The following is a 20,525-nucleotide window of genomic DNA, read 5'->3' on the forward strand; positions in this document are numbered from 1 at the left end:
CTGATCTGATCGAGCCTCCAATCGGTCCCTCTCCACTGTGTGGGCCCGCTGTACAGCTGTAGGAAAGTCTGGTGCCTCAATACCAGCCATGGCGTGACGAATCTCTGGTCGTAGCCCCCTCTGAAACTTGCTGACTCTACGAGACTCAGGGGTCACTAACTCTAGAGCATAACGAGATAACGCCACAAACTCAATCTCGTACTGTGTAACTGTCTTGTTTCCCTACTGTAAGTCAATAAACTCGAACACCTTCTACTCTCTGACCTAAGCCGGTACATAAGTCTCATTGAATGCCGCGACAAACTGTGCCCATGTCGAGTCCCCATCACCATATCGCTGTCTGGCGGTCTCCCACCATCACTCGGCGTCACCTCGCAACAGAAAGGTCCCCAATCGAACCCTATGGGCCTCTGCACAGCCTATAGATGGCAAATGCTTCTCCACAGCCAGTAGCCAATCCTCGGCCTTTGTCGTGTCGACGCCTCCATTAAACTCTGGTGAACGTAGGGCCATAAAATCTTTAAGCAATGCAGCACCAGAACTATCCCCTACTCTCGGAGTACCTGAATATGACGCTTGGGCCATAGCGGTCCTACCATCATGACTGCGCTCCTGACGTAACTAAGATGCCACCAGTACGTCCACGGCCCGTAAAAGACCTGCCAATGTCTCTTGCATGCCCGGAGGCCCTGGTTATCTCTCATCTCCTGTATCTGTCGCCTGTACCTCAGCAGTAGGAACAAGGTGCCCTCTACCTTGCGTCGGCGGTCTACCACGACCTCGTCTACGACGTGCGTCTATGAGTCCTACATAACCAAAATTAATTAGAACATGACCTAACACTCTAACTTTACCTAATAGCCTTGGTGTACAGTTACTTGTCCCCCAAATTGACTCAATGACGCTCTGATACCAACATTGTAAGCACCCCCGCCCGGATATCCCAACCACCCGGTCTATCTGAACGAAAGCACTTACATAAGGGAAGAGAAATAGACATAAGACAAAAATACCCTGGCATGCATACATACGAAAAATACAACAGCGGAAGCAAAACAATATACATGCACGCCCACAAGTACCCTGCTGGAACAACGGTCAAGGAGTATATAAAAATATACAGACACCTGTGCCAACAAATAAAAGATACAAGGAACAACCGGGCACAGTAAAAAATGAGAGTCAGAACTCCTAACAAAACATCAGAGAAGATGGGGGTAGCTAACTGTACACCCTACCGACACGACTGGCTGCTAGATGGCGCGGTCCTCACCCTCGACTTTTTCTTTACCCTTACCTGGAATGATGGAAAGCAAGGTGAGTCGCAAGACTCAGCAAGTTTATATGAAAAGGAAGGCTATAAATGAAATAGAAGAGGAGATCACTCCAAATATAAACCCACATATACACACAAGCCATGTGACTCAACAACACAACAGTGCCGCATAATAAAAGCACATACCGGTCCTTGGGGCCCACATAAGACACCTATCACCCAAGTCCCATACCAACTTGCCGTTGCCCTGAAAGGTAACATAAATCTCCACAAACCTGTGCGCACTTTCCCAGGTCGATATTCCCGTCACCTGTATCCATGTCGGTACTCCCGACACCCGAGCCATAGGCTCCCTCGGAACGGTACTCCCGTCCGAGAACTAAATACTACCAGTAACCATGCAATGCATATAAAATGCAATGGCGTAATGAGCATCAACGTGATACAAGGCGCTCATACATCCAGGCATCAGGCCATGCTCCGCCCATATAGTAAATCACACGCGGCATGCATATGCCCGTGCTGGATGCAGCATAACCAAGCTAGAATGTCCGTGACCAAGCATAACCAAATCATGATAATCCCAACATGCAGCCTGTACCCATGTGCATACCAAACCATGCAACAAGAATAAAATGTAACCAGGCATGCTATAATCACATAACGGCAGAGCTAATCAATAGTGCCTGGCACCGATCAGCAGTTAGTGACTAGAAGAGACCAGCCGACGGCCTAAGATAGACCGTACAACAGTCACACTGTCACCGAAAAGCTAATCCTTGCACCCACTGCCCAACCGCTCTAGCCTATAAACAACCAAAAGCTATAATAATACCCGAACAGCTAAGAACCTAGGCCCGGGTGAGTACAACATCATTCCCATAGGCTTGGGGGTGGTACAAACCCCCGTAGGCAACTAACGAATAAAACTCTTGAAACCAGTTTAATAAATTAAATTTTAAAATAAACCGTTTAAAATTTCATAATTTATTAACAATCGAAACCAACGAAGGGAGGTCAAATAAATTGACAACGAAAGAATCGACGATAAGGGTATAAAGAACTTGCCTTTACGAGGATAGCCTTAGGCTCGTTTCAACCAAACACGGTAAAAATTATACCATATGCAATATCCCAATTATTTGCCAGAATTAATAAAATTAGGCTCTAAAAGAAATTCTGATTGTACAAAATATTAATTACTAGCTTAGCTACATACCTGGTAAATTAAACATTGAATTAAACTAGATTTAATCTGATTTTTGGCCCCCAAAGTCTCTCAAATTCTCCCGTGCACGCTGCTTCTTTTCTGTAATTTTTTTGCTGCTCGTTGCTGTAAAAAAATGCCCGAAATTGGGCTTAAATTTGGCTAAAAAATGAGCAGAGGGAGGCACCACGTGGCAGCGCTGGAGCGGCCACTAGGGAGGCCACCGCCTCTAAGCGAAACGATGTCATTTCGACGCCTAGGCTAATTAAATTAGCCAAAAATCCGACCCTCGCGCACGCGCCTACCGCGAATCGAACCCTCGCCCGCTGCTTGGCCGCCTCGCGCGCGAATCGCCCGCACCCGCACACGCCTTCAACCTATATATAACTTATGTTATATTTAAGGTGACTTTTGGGCCTTTTCTGCAATTCACGCCAGCACCCCCAAACTCCCATAAATTACACACACACCCCCTATATTAATTACATTAATGCCCGAAACTTCTAAAAATCACACAATTTAATTTATTTCAATTTTTTTTTCTAATTCCAGAAATTCCTAAAATAATTAATCAATTACCTTAATTTCTTATTTCCTTAAAATCTCATAATTTATTTTTATTTAATCACAACAAATTATTTTGATATTTCTTTTAAATCAAATTACCCCAAAATTAAATTAAATTGCCATTTACGGGGCGTTACAAATCCTCCCCCCTTAAAAGAATTTCGTCCCCGAAATTCGTACCTGGCTAGGCAAATAACTAAGGGTGAAGTCGCCTCATGTCCTCCTCTAGCTCCCAAGTAGCCTCCTCAGGGGTATGCCGCTGCCACTGGACCTTCACATAGGGAATCGTATGGTTGCGGAGCACTTTTTCTTTCCAATCCACGATGCTAGCAGGCAACTCGGTGTATAACGCATCCTCTTGCACCAGTACATGTACAGATATGACCATATGTTCATAAATTACATACGCTTTAATAACCTTCATGAATATAAAGCATAATATAGGCAAACATGTCACGTATAAGTTTTTAAGGTAAAATCACTCACCTTTGAACAAAACTTAATACGTCTCGAATATCGTACCCGACCTTAATTTTCGTGCCCGACCTTCAAAAATTGCACTATCTCTTAACCTTGAGACTCAACATACTCTGGCCATTATATTTATTCAAAGAAATATCAACACCTATTTTTCCATAATTTCTTCATATTTTCTTCTTATTTTTACCTCGATAAATTCAAAATAAATACCTAATCAAATATTTTTCCAAAATTTTTCAACAACATAATTCATAAAATAATTTTCTAAAAATATTTTAAAAAAAATAAAAAATACCTCTTGCTCACACGCCTTGTGCGTGTACTAAGTGAAGACTAGCGCATGCATTTCACACGCTGATCTTTTTCTTAGGCTTTGACCATCGACGATCACTGGTTTTTGCTTCTACCTTAACCTCCACCCCAAATCGATCACAATGGCACCACTTTGGGTCTGAAACAACCACTAAAAGTGGTTCAACTAGCAGGTTAAAGATCCGGTTGAAGCTTCCGCCTAGGTTTCCAGTGACCCCACGAAACCCTTTGAAACTCACACGAAATTACACCAAATGCTCCAAAAAAAACTTTACAAAATGCAAGGAACAAAAGCCCCTTATCCTTAACCCTTGATTCTCACTCTAAAGCCTTGAATTTGAGCTCTAACTTAAAGAAAAACCCTTGGCCCTCGACCTCTATTTATACCCGAAATCGAGCCCTCAAACCCCCTTGACCATCACATTCGTGATCTTTAATGCCTTAGCCTGCTTTAGATCGACCCAAAACGATCATCATTAGCCCCCAAACCGACCTTTTAAAGCCTCAGTTTTTAAGCCAAGTCACGGCCAAAATTTTGATCAAAACATGGTAATCATTAATTGTAATAGGTTCACTTGAAATGAGACTTCAATACCACCTATACTATCCTGAACCATTGCTAGGCGTTATTAAAAAACTCTCAAAACATCCTCAAAATTTGGAGAAGTTTAGGTGATGGGTTAAGGGGTTGATCGATATTGAAAAGGGTTTTGATATTATCTAATTGCTAGTGGGTAGTGAACTTAGAAAGTCACATATCGTATAGTGTTGCGTATGGTATCATCATCGTGTACCCAAAATATCTCAGGAATTGATTGGTCAAAAGTTGACCCTTGGCCCCCCTGCCAATAGTGTATAGTGCTGGTTCCTTAACGTAATATAATGGTCACTCAAGAGGGGAGTGAATTGAGGATTAAAAACCTATTAAACCGATTCTTCCCTTTTAAAACTCTTGAGCTTTTCTTATACACAAAATACACTTGTTATATGTATATATATATATATGTTGTTTAGGATTGATAACAATATAAATATGCAAACAACGACAATAATCAACACAAGAATATATAGTGGTTCGGTGTCTCCAACACCTACTCCACTCTCTCAAGGTCAACCCGACACTTGAGGTTCCACTAAAACCACACATAGGTTTTCCAACAAGCTCACCTAGGGAACTTTTACTCCACACCGAGGTTTCCTCTTAGCTCACCCCGGAAACTAATACAACAATACACACCTAGATTACTTGGGCTCTAAAAGGCTACCACAATCCACAATTAAAGTAGTTATAGTGTAATTCTAAGTCCAACAATCTTGGACAAATATGGATATGAAAATGAGAATAATTATATAAGGAAAATATGAATACAAATACAATTTACCACAAATGGAGAGAATATCTTCTTCTCCTTTGCCTTGGGTTCCAAAGGATATATTTTTGAGCTTGAGCCTTGGATTGCTTTTCTTAAGTCTCTTGAGAGCTTGGGTGTGCTTTAGGAAGATAGGAAATGATAGAGCATTAGCCTTCTCCAAAAATCTCTTCTTGATATTTATAATGGAGCTTCCAAACGACCTGCAACAGCTATAAAAATTCGACCGCTGGAGTCTGGCAATCGACTGTTCTAATCGACAGTCGACTCCGTAACACCCATAGTTGACTCTCGAAGCCGGCAGTCGACTGGCCAAAACCTGCTCTCAGTTACCTCAACTCTGTATAACACACAGTCGACTATCCCTTACTGGGAGTCGACTCTTAGTCCAGATTCTAAGAAAAAATAAGATTTTGCTTTGATGATACAATCCATAACATATATACATTACAACATGTTTACATTTCTTTAGTTTATGTAAATGTCCACATTTTTCTTAATTTATATTTTACCTTCCATTTTAATAGATAAATGTAAATAAGAAAGTACCCCCTATTTGGATTCAATAAAAATATCTAAAAAATCAAAATCCAAATTAATGAGAAATTAGAATTTTAGTTTTAGAACAAATTCCAGATTTGGCGATTTTAGCACTTCAAAAATACATACTTTCAATTTTTTGAAAAATTCATTAAAAATCATTTTAACAATAATCAATATTAGCTATCAAAATACTGGGAGATAATTTTCCAAAAAGAAAACATTTTCTTATATGTTCCCTTATAGTGTGCCAATATTCTACTTAGAACAAATAGCATTTCTTGGTTCATTTTGATACACAAAATACTATAATACTTAAAATAAGTTTTCCAGCATAAGATACATCAAAATTACATTAGGGGATTTAAATATACCAAAAATAATTTTACTAAAATTATGTTTTGCTAAGTACCAAAATACACAATAGGTTAATTGGAGCAATTTGGCTCAACATATAGTGCACAGTGCATAATGAAATCAACTATTGATTAAACAGTAGATTGCATAATAAGAGGCGACGAATTTCAAATAGTTAAAATGCATAGTGCATAGTAAAATCAATTATTGATTAAACAGTAAGAGGCAATGGATTTCAAATAGTTAAAATGCATAGTGAAATCAATTATTGATTGCATAGTAAGAGGTGATGGATTTCAATTTCAATTGAAATTGAGGAGGAAGAAAAAGGGCGGGAGGAATTGATAAAGAACAAAGGCAGGGTCTCTCCTTTCTTCTCTCGCTCTCCCTATGCAACTTCCTTTTCTTTTTCTTCCTCTGAAAATATTCTCCTTCCATAGAAATTATATGTGTAATTGTTATGCGTAGAATTTTGAAATACGGACACTAGTGATAGGAAAAACCTCTGTGTCTAGCATGGGAAGAGGTGACTGGAACGATACCATTCAGCATACTAGGTGTGGATAGACTAGGACCACCACAAGGTGAGGTGTATTCGGTCTTAGTACAAAAATTGTTTTTGTACCCCAACCTTACATCGGACAACTGGTATGAATTTATTTATATTCAATTGTTGAATATGCATGTTGCTTAAATACCCAAACCATGTACGCCGTGTATATTATATTGCATTATGTGTATCTAATACATGATAAAAAAAAAATTTCCTATACCGTCGTACAAGTGATTCCCTTCAGTGGTATCAGAGCCTCAGGTTGGCATTTAATGCATATACGTGGATGTATGTGTTAAATATTGCATTTAATCGGCATTTTAGTTTTGGCAGCCAAATAACATGTTCTAATTGCTTCGTTTTTATGGTTGTGTGGTAATTCGCATTATACATTAACACGAGAATTTAGATATGCTTGTTTGGATGTCGGATTGTATTATTTAACATATGCAGGATAAATGTTTTCAAAATTATTTTGAAATAGTAGAAGGATATGTATGTTTAGGATGAGCATGGGCTTGGTATGAATGAATCAATGAATGTTACAGGGCTTTGTTTGATTTAATTTAAATTTGTAATAATTAATTTATTCAAGAATGTACTGAGGCATAAGCCTTTAGTAGATTCTTTTAGTCTTTATTTTACAAATGTTGTAAATGCAGATAATGTCAAGGAGTTGATTGCAGCAGAAGCAGTGAACTAAGACTCCATCAAGAAGTTGATGTGTGGCATGGTTTAACTCTTAAATCTCGAGTTTATTTTGTGTGCAAGCCCATGGTCATCTTTGTTAATTTATTGTTTGTTTTATTATGCAATGGTTGTGTGGTGGAATGAATGATGGAACCTGATGAGCTTGGCGAGAGATTTGTTATCCAAAGGAGCAAGGGGGTTTGGGTCTAAAACCTTTGTATGTTTGGAACCAAACCCTTGTTGCTAAGCTAATCTAGCACCTATTCTTGAGAGAGAACAAGTCTCTTTAAGTTAAGTGGGTCCATACCTATCGTGTTAAAGAAAGATGTTTCTGGTTGCTTCCAAAATAGTATGCATGCCCTTGGTACTAGAGAAAGTTGCTTTCTATTTGGTGTTTGGTTAGATCCTATTTTGGTTGGTGGATTAGGAATGGTCGGAGTGTATTCCTATGGCATGATCAGTGGCATTCTCTTGGAGTGCTCACAGAACATTTCTCATGCCAATTGCCTCGTCAATTAAGTATTTCTAGTTTGACTAGAGTCTTAGATATAATCTCAGATGGTTTATGGGTTTGGCCTAAGATGGACCACTCCCCCTCTTTAGACCTTATTTGGGACCATATGCCTACCCTTCTTAGGATCGGGCGGTGCGATGAGCTTTGTTGGCTCCCTGCCTCGAATGGGGTTTTCTCTGTTTGTTCTACCTATCGGGCTCTTTTGGTGTAGCGGCCCCAAGTTCCATGGCATCGTCTGGTTTGGTCCCACTATGGTATTCCAGCCCATATGTTCATTTTTTAGTTGGCGGTTCAGGAAAGGTTATCTACTTTTGATAGTATTAATTTGTACTTGTATATTCCGAATAGATGTTTCCTTTGCAGGGCAGAGAATCATAAGCACTTGTTCTTCCATTGCCCTTTTTTCCCGTCAAGTGTTGTAATGCTTCCATAGATCTAAGAAATTTAGTTGGCCCTGGCATTGTTGGGAGACTGGGGTGTCTTGGGCGGTGTCTAGATGGAAAGGAAAGGGTCTTTGGCAGGTGGCTAACCGACTAACTCTTCATGCATTGGTGTACTTTATTTGGTAAGAGCGTAACAACAGATGCTTTAGTGGTTAAGAGAGGTCTGCGTCACAATTGGAGCATCAGATCCAGTGTGTTGTATGGGCTTGTCTGGCCACTATTTGCTTTTAGCCATCTCTTTAGAGTAGTGCTTTGAGTCATTTCTGGTGTCTCCCAGCTGACCAATCCTCTATTTTCCATTGATCCTTTCATTTCTTGCTCTGCTTTGTTGGCTCTCAGAGTTGGTGTTGTTCTCCTTATAGTCTTCTTTTGGGTCCCATTGGTTCTCATGTTTGTTTTGTTGCCTACGAATGCCTTCTGGTTGGTGTTTTTATTTTGTATATATTTTTTGTTAGGCTGAATCAGGGGGCATTTGTATTTGGGTGCTTGTGTTTTTTCTCTGATGGTTTTCTTTTGGTTTGGGGTATGCTTTGACCTTCAGTTGTAGACGATTTGGCATGGTTTGTTTTTATATTTTCTTATTTATAAAAAAATTAATATTAAATCTAAATAGTAAATTTGATTTATCATGACTTTGCACTGTCATAGGGGTTCATCAGTTTGATTGGATGTATCCAAAAAATTGTAAATGTAAGGGTGCATTTAATGAAAGATTGTTTGATTTCTCCTATTAACCATGAGATGGGGCGATGTTCAAGGGAGCATTTGTATTTGGGTGCTTGTGTTTTTTCTCTGATGGTTTTCTTTTGGTTCGGGGTATGCCTTGACCTTCAGTTGTAGATGATTTGGCATGGTTTGTTTTTATATTTTCTTATTTACAAAAAAATTAATATTAGATCTAAACAGTAAATTTGATTTATCATGACTTTGCACTATCGTAGGGGTTCATCAGTTTGATTGGATGTATCCAAAAAACTGTAAATGTAAGGGTGCATTTAATGAAAGATTGTTTGATTTCTCCTATTAACCATGAGATGGGGCGATGTTCAAGGGGTCTCACCTAACCAAGTAACTAAAATGTGAGGGAGTGTGATGTTCAACTCATTGCACTTAGCCGGACAGTGGGTGGGAACTAAATAGTCCATCAGGCCAAAAAACTGTAAATGTGATGTTTATGATGGGTTCAAAGCCGAAGGTCGAGCTCCACATATGATGTGGTGGCAAGTGTTGCCAACTCAATTATGATGGGTTGGATTTGGAAGTTTCTTTCGGAGATTGATGTGGTTCCGGCCATTTTGTTACCAATACATTTGTATTTTTGACAACAATGGAGCTATCGTGCAGGCGAAGGAACCCATGTCTCATCAGAAGTTGAAACACATTAAATGTTGGTTTCATTTGATTCGAGAGATTATAACATGCGGGGATGTGCAGCTGTAAAGAATCGATTCAGTGGATAATATAGCTGATCCATTCACCAAGGCTATGACTCAGTCACAGCTGGATCGTCATCCTAAGAAGATGGGTATCTGATACTTGCCGATGGTGGAGCACTATATGTACATGTGATGTAAATTAGCATTAGTGTAAGTGGGAGATTGTTAGTGTTGTGTACCCTAATGCTAGATTTGGATGACATCTAGCGGGAGTGTTTTAATGCATTCACTGTATCTTTGTATCTATAAAAGACAAGGTTTTCTTCATTCATATTTTCTCCAATCAATTATATGAATGAGTCTTTAGATTTTCTGTGTGAGATTCTTATTCTCAAGGTGTTGAGACTATGTGACAAGATTATCTGGTAACATAACTTATTAAAGTATTCCTAGTCCTTAGATTGTTTGGATGGGGACTCCGATTAATCAAGTATGGACTAGCACAAAGGTTACTATCTCATTCAATATGGAGATACTGTTGGAAGGATAGTGTGCCACTCACCATATGACATGAGATGTATCTAGTAAACTTATGGGTGATTGTTGGGGAACGATTAACCGAATGTGACACCTATGACTGACTACATAGCGTGGTGGATAATGGGCACGTTATGAGGTTGCGATAGTGTCTTGATCCTTAGACTTGAACTGACACGGTTGTTTTGTGTATTAGTGTGTAGGATTTACTAATGAGCCGAACCTTCCAATTGGGAGGTAAGAACGTTCATCTATGTGGTTTCATATTGCTGGTATATGGAGACAAGTCTTGGGAATAGGATCTTCCACCCTTGTCAGTATTTGATGGAATGAACATTCTATGTGATCTACTATTAATGTGATGGGAAAGTCTTTAGGCAAAGAAAATTGAAATTCAGGAAAGGTGTTTCCTCATGTGTCATCTGGTCACATTAATGAGGTCTAGCACATAGTTACTGAGTTTGTCACTTCATGACTCTCGCTTAGTCGGGACGTTAAGTGATGGAAGAATTATAGTGCGCGATAATCGTCAACTGTAATAGGTTCACTTGAAATGAAACTTCACTTCCACCTATACTGTCCTAACCCGTTGTGGCGTTATTCAGGAACTCTCGAAATGTCCTCAAGATTTGAAGAAGATCCGGTGATAGGTCAAGGGGTTGACCGATATCGAAAGCGGTTTCAGTATTATCTGATTGTTAGCAGGTAGTGAATCTAGAAAGTCACACACCATATAGTATTGTGTTTGGTATCGCCATCGTGTGCCCATAATGTCTTAGGAATTGATTGGTTAAAAGTTAACTCTAGACCCCCGCTCCCAATAGTGCATATGTTGGTTCTAATGATGGTAAATATATCCTAAAATGGGGTGTGAATTGGAATTTGTATAAATTTTTCAATAATCAAAACAATGGTTGATGACAGAATACTATGTTTTGAAATAAAACTTTCTGTTTTGCAAGTTTCGAAACCTACTATATATGTTTCGAAATATATCTCACTGTTTTAGCTTGTTTCGAAATATAGAATGTATGTTTCGAAATATACTTTTATGTTTTGCTTGATTCGAAATCTTTTAAGTTGTATTTCAAAATAATGATCTTTGGAAAAGATGATTTACATAAGTAAGAGTATACCAAAGGTGTTTGAGATCAAAGATATGCTTATATGAATATGTAAGCTTATGCTCAAGGAAGATATGTTTTAGTTTTTGAAAACAATTCTTTTGAAAGCTTAAACAATAAAGGATAAGCAAAAACGAAAGAGTAATTGCACATGAGATATATAGTGGTTTGGCACCACGCCTAGTCTACTACCTTCAAGCTTACCCACTTGAAGGATTTTTCAATCCCAATCACTTTTACTAATGATCAACCACAACAAAGGTTTTACCACGATTCACCCCAAAATCTTGTATAATGAGTTTTTACGGGCTCAACTCAAACCTTACACCAAATGAGTTTTAGACTCAACTCAAACCTTTGACACAATGTGTAATACCCGGTATTACATGGTATTGAAAATAAATAAATTTTGGATTATTTTGAAAGGATCCCGGGTGGCCCGGGAAGCCTAAGGGTAAATTTTGAGAAATTAATTAATAAAAATTGTCGAATTGGCAGCTTGGAGTGCCTCGGGACTTGGATGTCCAGGGAAGAAGGCAAGGAGTTGGTGAGCGTCTCGAGATGAGATCAATGACGCTGGTGGCGGTCCGACCGGGAATAATTTTCGAAATAAATTCTGTATAAGCCTGAATGAGTGCCAATACCGAATGGTTACAGGGGACCTCCTGGAAGCCGAGGGGATCCTAATGGTGGTTCGGTTTTCTGAGTAAGGCAACCCTTAAGTGTTTTCGGGTCGAATAAATGTCTCGTGTAGGCGCAGGACAAAATCGATAATTTCGATTAAAAAGTCGATTATCAATTTTGGAAAATTAAGAGTTGTGAGACTTGATGGTAATTAACTTAAACTTGAAGGGCTTAAGTGTAATTAGTAGATCTCCAAGTGCAATTGTCAAAAACCTTCAAGTGAGATTATGAGGAAATTGATGGGCTAATGTGTAATATGTATAAATATATATATATATATATATGTACTGTGGGCGTGAGAGAGCTTCCAGGAAGCTTCCTTTGTCTCTTCCTTTGCCTCTGAAATTGAAGTGACCGAGAGAGGGGAGCAGAGTGAGAGCTAGTGGCCGAGAGGGAGAGCAATGCGTGGGAGAGAGAGGCCGATGATGGAAGATGGAGGCCGGTAGCAGCTGTAGCGGCCTGAAGAAGCCACAGAATTGGCCATGGCCAAGGGAGGCAGGGCCACTCGAAGCTTGAGCAGAGCTGGAAGCACACATGGGGAGCCGAGGTTGCTCACTTAAGGAGGAAGCTGGCAGATTGAAGGCAGCTCAAAGCAAGAAGAATCGGCCATGGCTGCGGCTTGGAGCAGCCGCGATGGTGGTCATGGCCGAGCGAACAGCAACAGCAGCACGAGCAGTGTGCGTGCGCGGGTGAGCCAGCTGCGGCGGAGTTGGTCCAGCAAGCACGCGAGCTGGCTTGCGATGGTGTCGTCGCTGATTGGGGGAAGCGCGAGGAGGTGCTCGGAATCGATGGGGATGGCCGGATGTGTGGCCATGGCAGCCGTAGAGCTGCTGTTGCAGCAGCCGGGAGCGGCCACGGTGGCGCTCAGCGACTGCAAGCGACGTCTTGGGCAGCTGGTGGCGACCGAGGATGATGGGGCGAGGCGTCCTTGGCCACGGGTGGCGGCTGGAGAGGCCAGGCTGCAATGGCAGCCGTGCAAGCGCGCTGTGCGCGCAAGCCCGCGAGGAAGAAGATGAACAGTGGCACGCAGGAGAAAGAAAATGAAGAAGAAAGAAAAAAAAAAGAAAAAGAAAATAAAAAGAAATGTGGAAAATCTGGAAAAATAGGAAAAATTTCAAAAAATTTGGGAAAAGTCCTGAAAATTAAATCGAGGCTTGAGGAGCGTGTCGGAAGCTCAAAAATCGAGATTTCAGGTGCAAGCGGCAGCTCGAGAGCCAACGCCAGTGTGGGCGTCTGATCGGTTTTCTTCTCCAAATTAATCGAGGTAATTAATTTATTTCTTTCCAAAATAATTTCATTATGAGAGATAATGAATTATGTCGTATTGATTGGAAAATTGACAGATGGTTCTGATGGTGTGTGTGACGAAGTTGAGGGCATTGGTTTAATGCCGAATGTTGATAGAATTGGGTTTGTGTGTATTGTACCTAGGTTCGACCGGGGAGGCAGTGATCCTAGAAGAGCTCGGAGTTCGGGCTGGAGTTCGTGCCGAGGTAGAGATGAGGCTTCGAGCTAGGTAAGGGACGGCCCTACGTGGAGGTGGCCTTGCAAGTTGGTAAATATGCTTGATAATGTTTTTATGTTGCACTGGCATGTAGTGGTTATATCTTGTGTGATGCAAGAACTAGTGGACCTGTGGCTATATGGAGGACTAGTGGTGGGGGCTGATAGGCTGATGCCTCAAACCTTAGTGGGTTGTGAGGATGAGTGGACCTAGTCTCATTTGCATGCATTTGACATACATAAACATGATTATACTCATATTTACATGCATTACACCCTTACTGAGTCTTTATGACTCATGAGGTTTTACCTCGTGTGTAGATGATTCAAGTCCAGATGCAAGCAGGGATGGTGCCGGGAGGCTGTTGTGGCAATTAGCTAGTTGCCTGAGATGTGATGTTGTGTAATCTCCTGTAATTTTTATATGTGTTCATGTAATTGAATGTAAACGATATTGAGCACTAGATGTATTTAATTGTTGAAATCATCGTAGTGTGATAAATGATTGTGGGATTGTTCGTGGTATATGGCTTAGTTGGAGAAGCCGAGTTTCGTATCGAGTAAAGATCAGCAAGGTATGTTCTCATAAATCCCCAATACTCAGCGAAGTGTTTGTATGCTAGCTTTGTGCCTCGGTCACCTTTGGCTTGCTATAGGGTGAGCTGAAGAGAGGTGAAGCTCACTCGGGTTTCGGGTCTTGGTCCGCTGAGTTTTTCTTATTTGAGTTGGGACCGATTCCTGAGTGGAGCGAAGGGAAGGACGAAGCCTAGTTCCCACCTAGGGCGTTTCCTGTTGAAATATAGTCCAACCCTTCAGTTGTGGTTTGTCGGGTGAGTAATCTGGTCGATTATTTACTGGTGGCGCCCGTAAGTAGGAGCGGGTCGTTACACAATGGGTTTTAGGCTCAACTCAAACCCTTCAATAATCTACAAGATAAATAAAACTTATCTTTACATCATAATGAAAGTTATAGCAATGAAATGCCTTACCAATGGTTGCACAAACCTCTAAGATTGAGGTGAGGAGAGCTAATGAGATGATACGCCTTGTTTTTTATTTGCTCCTCCGTTATACACTCATAGCACCACAAATGTATGTATGGATCTTCTTTGGAAGCTTAATCAAATGTTTTTATCACCACTTGTGCTTGTGTATGTGTCTCCAGTGTGTGCTCTCTTGTTGTCTTATATTTTTATCTTTAAACACCTGCTATTTATATCAAGAGATAGAAATTTGGCCATTTATAGCCATTAGAGACAAGATAGAAAAGAAGGTTTTGAAACATAGCATACAAGTTTTGAAACATCACAAATTTATACTAAGATTTTGGAACATAGACTACATGTTTCGAAACATACAGCCTTTCTAGCTGGACTTACACTTAGAGACAACATTGAGTGGGAGACAAAATCTTATGCCCACTATGATTATACACATGATCTCCAATTCAAATTTGAATTTGAATTCTTAAAGCATGGAGAAAGCATTAAATAAATGATTGAGAAGCTTTTAGATAAATACAAAAATGCAAACCAAAAGCATCTTGATTTTTTACATGATCTGCTGATAGAGGTTTCAAAATAGAGAATGAAGATTTCGAAACATACTTCAAAAAAAGATTTCAAAACATATGCATCTTGGATTTAAATTCTCTACTGACAGAATGTCAAAGGTTTCGAAACATAAGATGTAGGTTTCGAAACATAGCATACAGGTTTCGAAACATGGTCCAAAACCTGATTTGAAAACACATGTATTACATAGATGTTTCGAAATAGCATACACACTTAGAAAACATTGAAACCGTTTCAAAAGGGGTTTTGAAACATGCACATAAATATGACAGAGTTTCAAAAGGGTTTGCTTAACAACACAATCCAGAGCATTACAACATATTTACATTTCTTTAGTTTAAGTAAATGTCCATATTTTCTTTTATTTATATTTTATCTTCTCTTTACTTTAATACATAAATGTAAATAAACAAATATCCTCTATTTAGATTCAATAAAAATATTTAGAAAATCAAAATCCATAAGAATAAGAAAGTAGAATTTTGGTTTTAGTACAAACTTAGAATTTAGCAATTTTACCACTTTCAAAATACATACTTTCTATTTTTTGAAAAATTAATTAAAAATCATTTTATCACCAATGGATATTAGCTATTGAAATACCGGAAGATAGTTTTTCAAAATGAAAATATTTTTAAAAATATGTTCTAGTTGGTCTTTTGCCTTAGAATAATTTTAACTTCATTTTAACCAACGATTTCAAGGCTAATTTTGAAAATCACTTTAGGAAATTCTTTTAAATCTTAATACTTGTTTTTGCAAATCTCCATATGTATAAGAATTAAATTAATTTGGTTTTCATTTGAATGCAATAATACTTCATATTGAAATTGATATATGTTGAAAACTATAATCTTGACTCATGACTTAGGGACTAAATCAATAGATGTTTTTCATCATCAAAACTAATATACAAAAGTTAAACAACAGTATAGTTCATAGTAATAGTGCATAGTGCATAGTAAAATCAATTATTGACTGCACAGTAGGTTGCAAGGCGACGAATATCAAATAGTTAAAATGTATAGTGCATAATGAAATCAATTATTGATTGTACAATTGATTACATAGTAAGAGGCGACGAATTTCAATTTTAATTGAAATTGAGGAAGAAAGGGGAGGGAATTGATAAAGAACAGAGGCAGGGCCTCTACCTTCTTCTCTTGCTCTCCCTAAGTAGCTTTCTCTTCTTCTTCTTCTTCCTTTGCTTCCTCTGAAAATATTCTACTACCATAGAAATTATACATGTAATTGTTACGTGTAGAATTTTGAGATATGCGCACTGGTGATACACAGAATCTCTGTGTCTGGCACGGGAAGAGGTGACCGAAATGGTACCATTCGACATACTAGGTGTGGACAGACTAGAACCACCATAATGTGAGCTGGACATGGTCTTAGTTCAAAAATTATTTATGTACCCCAACTGATGAGAATCATGGAGGGTCGATTAACAATGAAACAATTGGATCAATCAATCCAGTCAACTGTGTCGGAATTGGATGAATAGTATGTGTTTTTCAAACAGAAATGAGCCATTGAGAAGAACTCATGTGCTAAAGCCCTTGAGCCCATTGGTTTTTTGGGCAAATTCTGTCATTTAGAGTGTCAAATTGGCACTTTAATTAATTTGGCGAAAAATTTGTTATTTTTCTAGATTTTTGGATTTTTGTTTCCTTTTTAGTTTGGAAATATAATTGTATGACTTCTAATTCCTTTTTGACTAGGATTCTTGTTTAGCAAGTTATTCCAACTTGTAGTTGGATTAGGCTAGTTTTATTATTCCAACTTGTAGTTGGATTAGGTTACTTTTGTTATTTCTACTTCTATTTGGATTGGGTTAACTAAAACCCATTAGATTTAGGATTTAGTTTATGACTAGGTTTAGGATTTTTATTAGTTTTCAAGTAGAATTAGGATTTAATTATTTTTGCCTATTTAAAGGCTTCTCCATTGTAAACAAGAAGGGAGGGAAGGAGATTATGAATTGAATTTGAGAGATTTCTCTTTTTTTATATCTTGTTTTTCAATGAACAAAACTTTGAACTTATCAAATGATTGATTTCTTTGTGCCATTCAAGACTTGAACTTATCAAAGATCTGGGCAGTCTTTGTGGTGTTTAACAACACAATTATTAGTTCTTGTTTCTGCATATCAACAGGTCTAGATTTTAATATAATCTAGGTTATTGGTTCGTAAATCAACAGGTCGAGAATTCTTTGCCTTATATACGATTTTGGCTTTTTGGGGGTTCGTTTCAATCTTTTGTGAGTTCTTTTGGGTTCATTCCATCGCAGGTTCGCATTAGTTGGTATCAGAGCACCTGGGTGCACATCACCAATCTTACATCGGACAGTAGGTATGAATTTATTTATATTCAATTATTGAATATGCGTGTTGCTTAAATACTCAAGTTATGTATAACGTGTATATTTGATACACAGTAAAAATTTTATTTTTACTTGTACTACTGTACACATGATTGCCTTCATGAGTCTCTTAATTCAATTAAGCTAGTGTAATGGAAGTTGATTTTTACTAGGAAGAGAAATTCAAAGGAAAAGGTTAAATTGTTTAAGGCTTCATAGGGCCAACGGGTTTACCCAAGAATATGGGGTAATGGTGAAACTTTTCCTCCCACATTCAATTTATTAGAGAAATTTTGACTTTAGTTGCATATTATGATTATGAATTATTTTAGATGGATATGAAGACAACTTTCTTGAATGGACAACTTTCTAAAGAAATTTATATGGAACACCTTCTTGAATTTGCTATCGTTGGGATTGAGAATATGTTGGAATTAATGGATCTTAAACGTGTGAATTGGAAGAATCTCTGAGTTATAAAATGTTATTTAATGTGGGAAAATAATCTAGCATTGAAAAATCCTTATGATGTGCTTTAGTCACTAAAGTTGACTTCTAGGAAGTTGGAGTCGACTCTCATCAAGTGGGAGTCGACTGTCTAAGAGAGGTTCTCGGTTAAATCAACTTTGCATAATAGGCTTTCAGCTAAGTTAACTATGGCTTTGTGATGGTCGACTTTGGCACACTAGGAGTTGACTATGGATTTGTATGTTGAATGATAGAGCTTAATTATATACATATTTTTATCTAATTTTTATCTTAACCTTGTGTTAATTTTTCTACATAAATGTGTGTTTATATGAATTTTATATTATTTTAATCTCTTTTTGTAGAAACCCGACAAATGATCTTAATTTGAAGATTTGGGCGTAAAAAGAAAAAAAAAATTATAAAATTAATTTTAAAATTAATATCAAAATTAATATTATAATAAAAAATAAATAAATATTTTATATAATTAATATTATAATATAATTAAAGTTATAATATATTAAATATTATATTATATGTTATGTCATAATATTTATATATGTATTATATTATGTATCACCTTGTATTATTTATATATATATATATAATATTATAAAGAATATATATAATATGTCTATGGCCCTGTTTGTTGCAGCTTAAAAGCTGTAACTTCTAGCTTCTAGGTTCAAAAAAGTTGGGATGTAGTGTTTGTTTTAGGTTATAGAATTCTAACTTATAGCTTCTACTACCTTTTAGAAGGGGTAGAAGCTGGCTTTTTTAAAGCTGGGGTACTCCAGCTTTTACAACTTCTGCTTAAATAATTACATTTTTATGACAATTTTGCTCTTATTTTTAGCAAAGAATTACCCTCTTGTCTACGCAATCATGGGTTTTTCTTCTCCACTACCATCTCCATTTTCAAATCTCTTCCTCTCTCTCGTCATCTTCCTCTCTCTATATACTTTAATTAATTTTTTTTATAACACTTAAAATTTATACATATACACTAATTAATTTTTAAATTATCATTCTATAACTACTAAGGGTATTATGGACAATTATATAAAAATAAGTTATTTTACAGCTTATGGTATCAAATACCACAACTACTTAACTACAACTTCTAAGAAGCTGCAGCAAACAGGTTCACAACTTATTCTAAGTTTTAGAAGATATAATCTAAAAAGTTATAAACTATAATTTCTTTAATTAAGCTGCAACAAACGAAACTTATGTATTGGTGGTAGTGGCGTGAATGTGGGGGAGTTAAGGGCATGGCACATGCGCAATATATATATATATATATATATAATAAAATATTGGAGAAAGAAAAATTGGAAGGGGATTCAAGCTAGGGCGGCCGTGCACATCCTCTATATATATATATATATATATATTATTTAAATTGAGATGAGGACGGGAATTAAAGAGGCTCTGGAGAGCTGCGACGCACTGAAGAAGAAATTGAATAGAAATAGGCGCACAGTGACGAAGAAATTGAAGCCGCCGACAGGGAAGAATTGAAAGCAGAAATTGTGATCCAGATCTAATTTAGATCTGGGCAGGGAGCCTCGCTTTTTTTATTTAATTTTTATTTTAATAATGTCTAATTAATTTATTTTAACTAGAGTTTGAATGGATTTTAATTTTGAGATTATGTGATTATTTGTTTAGTTTGATTCAAAACTCGATTATTATTTGTTTGAAGAATTTATATTATTGTGTTTAATGTTTTAAAAGATTGACTACCTTTTAATTATTTAATGATTTATCCATGATTGACTAAATGATTGTTATAAATTAGATTCATAAACAATATAAATCACATGCTTGACTATGGGATCGAAAGATGATTAGCTCATGTGTGAGAATCGAGGAAGTTTAGTAAGTCAAATTCCCTTTCGAGATTAGAGGTTTCCAAAGAACTTAATGCTTATTTATTTCGTTGATATCTACTAAAAAATTTGACGATAAAATTGAAGTAATAAAGGATTAATATATGTAAAAAATACTTGAGAACGCTTATTAATTAATTGAGAGAAATCCACCATCACATGCAAATAATTAAAAAATACAGTAAGGATATTTTTGGTTTTGAATCGGATTGAATAAATAATTACATAACCCAAATTAAATGAAATCTAAACTCTAGTGCATTAATTAATTAATCTTTCTCACAAGGAATTCAGTTTTTCATTTATTTTTATTTTTATTTTTATTCATCCAATTAATTAATTAGTTTAACTTAGTTAAATTAAAATTATTTTGGTATTGTGATCTAGGTCTCGTGGGATCGACACTCTTTTCATCACTATATGCATATTTGACTAGGGTGCACTTGTCCGAATTAGTTGTGCATAAAATCACACATCATTGAATGTTTAGAAAAAACTGATTACGATGTTGCAAAAAAAGTGAATTACATTAGAAAATTAATTTATGATATGTATATTAAGTTTAGTGTTAATTTTAATAAGTTACTCAACAATCTTCTTAGTTTTTAAATATGGAGAAATTTTCTAAAATGAGTAAGGTGTAACAACTATTATTTCAAAGGCAAAAGATAAATTCTACATC

General features: G+C 37.2%; 1 long non-coding RNA gene across 1 annotated transcript; it reads left to right on the top strand.

Annotated features, from left to right (window-relative positions):
- The first annotated feature begins 12,351 nt into the window (after positions 1-12,351).
- Positions 12,352-16,666, top strand: LOC127807261 (uncharacterized). Its single transcript, XR_008024625.1, has 3 exons — positions 12,352-13,294; positions 13,462-13,546; positions 13,855-16,666. It is a non-coding gene; the product is annotated as an uncharacterized LOC127807261 (long non-coding RNA).
- The last annotated feature ends 3,859 nt before the right edge of the window (positions 16,667-20,525 follow it).

This window comes from Diospyros lotus, chromosome 8 (assembly GCF_014633365.1).
Source record: "Diospyros lotus cultivar Yz01 chromosome 8, ASM1463336v1, whole genome shotgun sequence".
NCBI lineage: Eukaryota > Viridiplantae > Streptophyta > Magnoliopsida > Ericales > Ebenaceae > Diospyros > Diospyros lotus.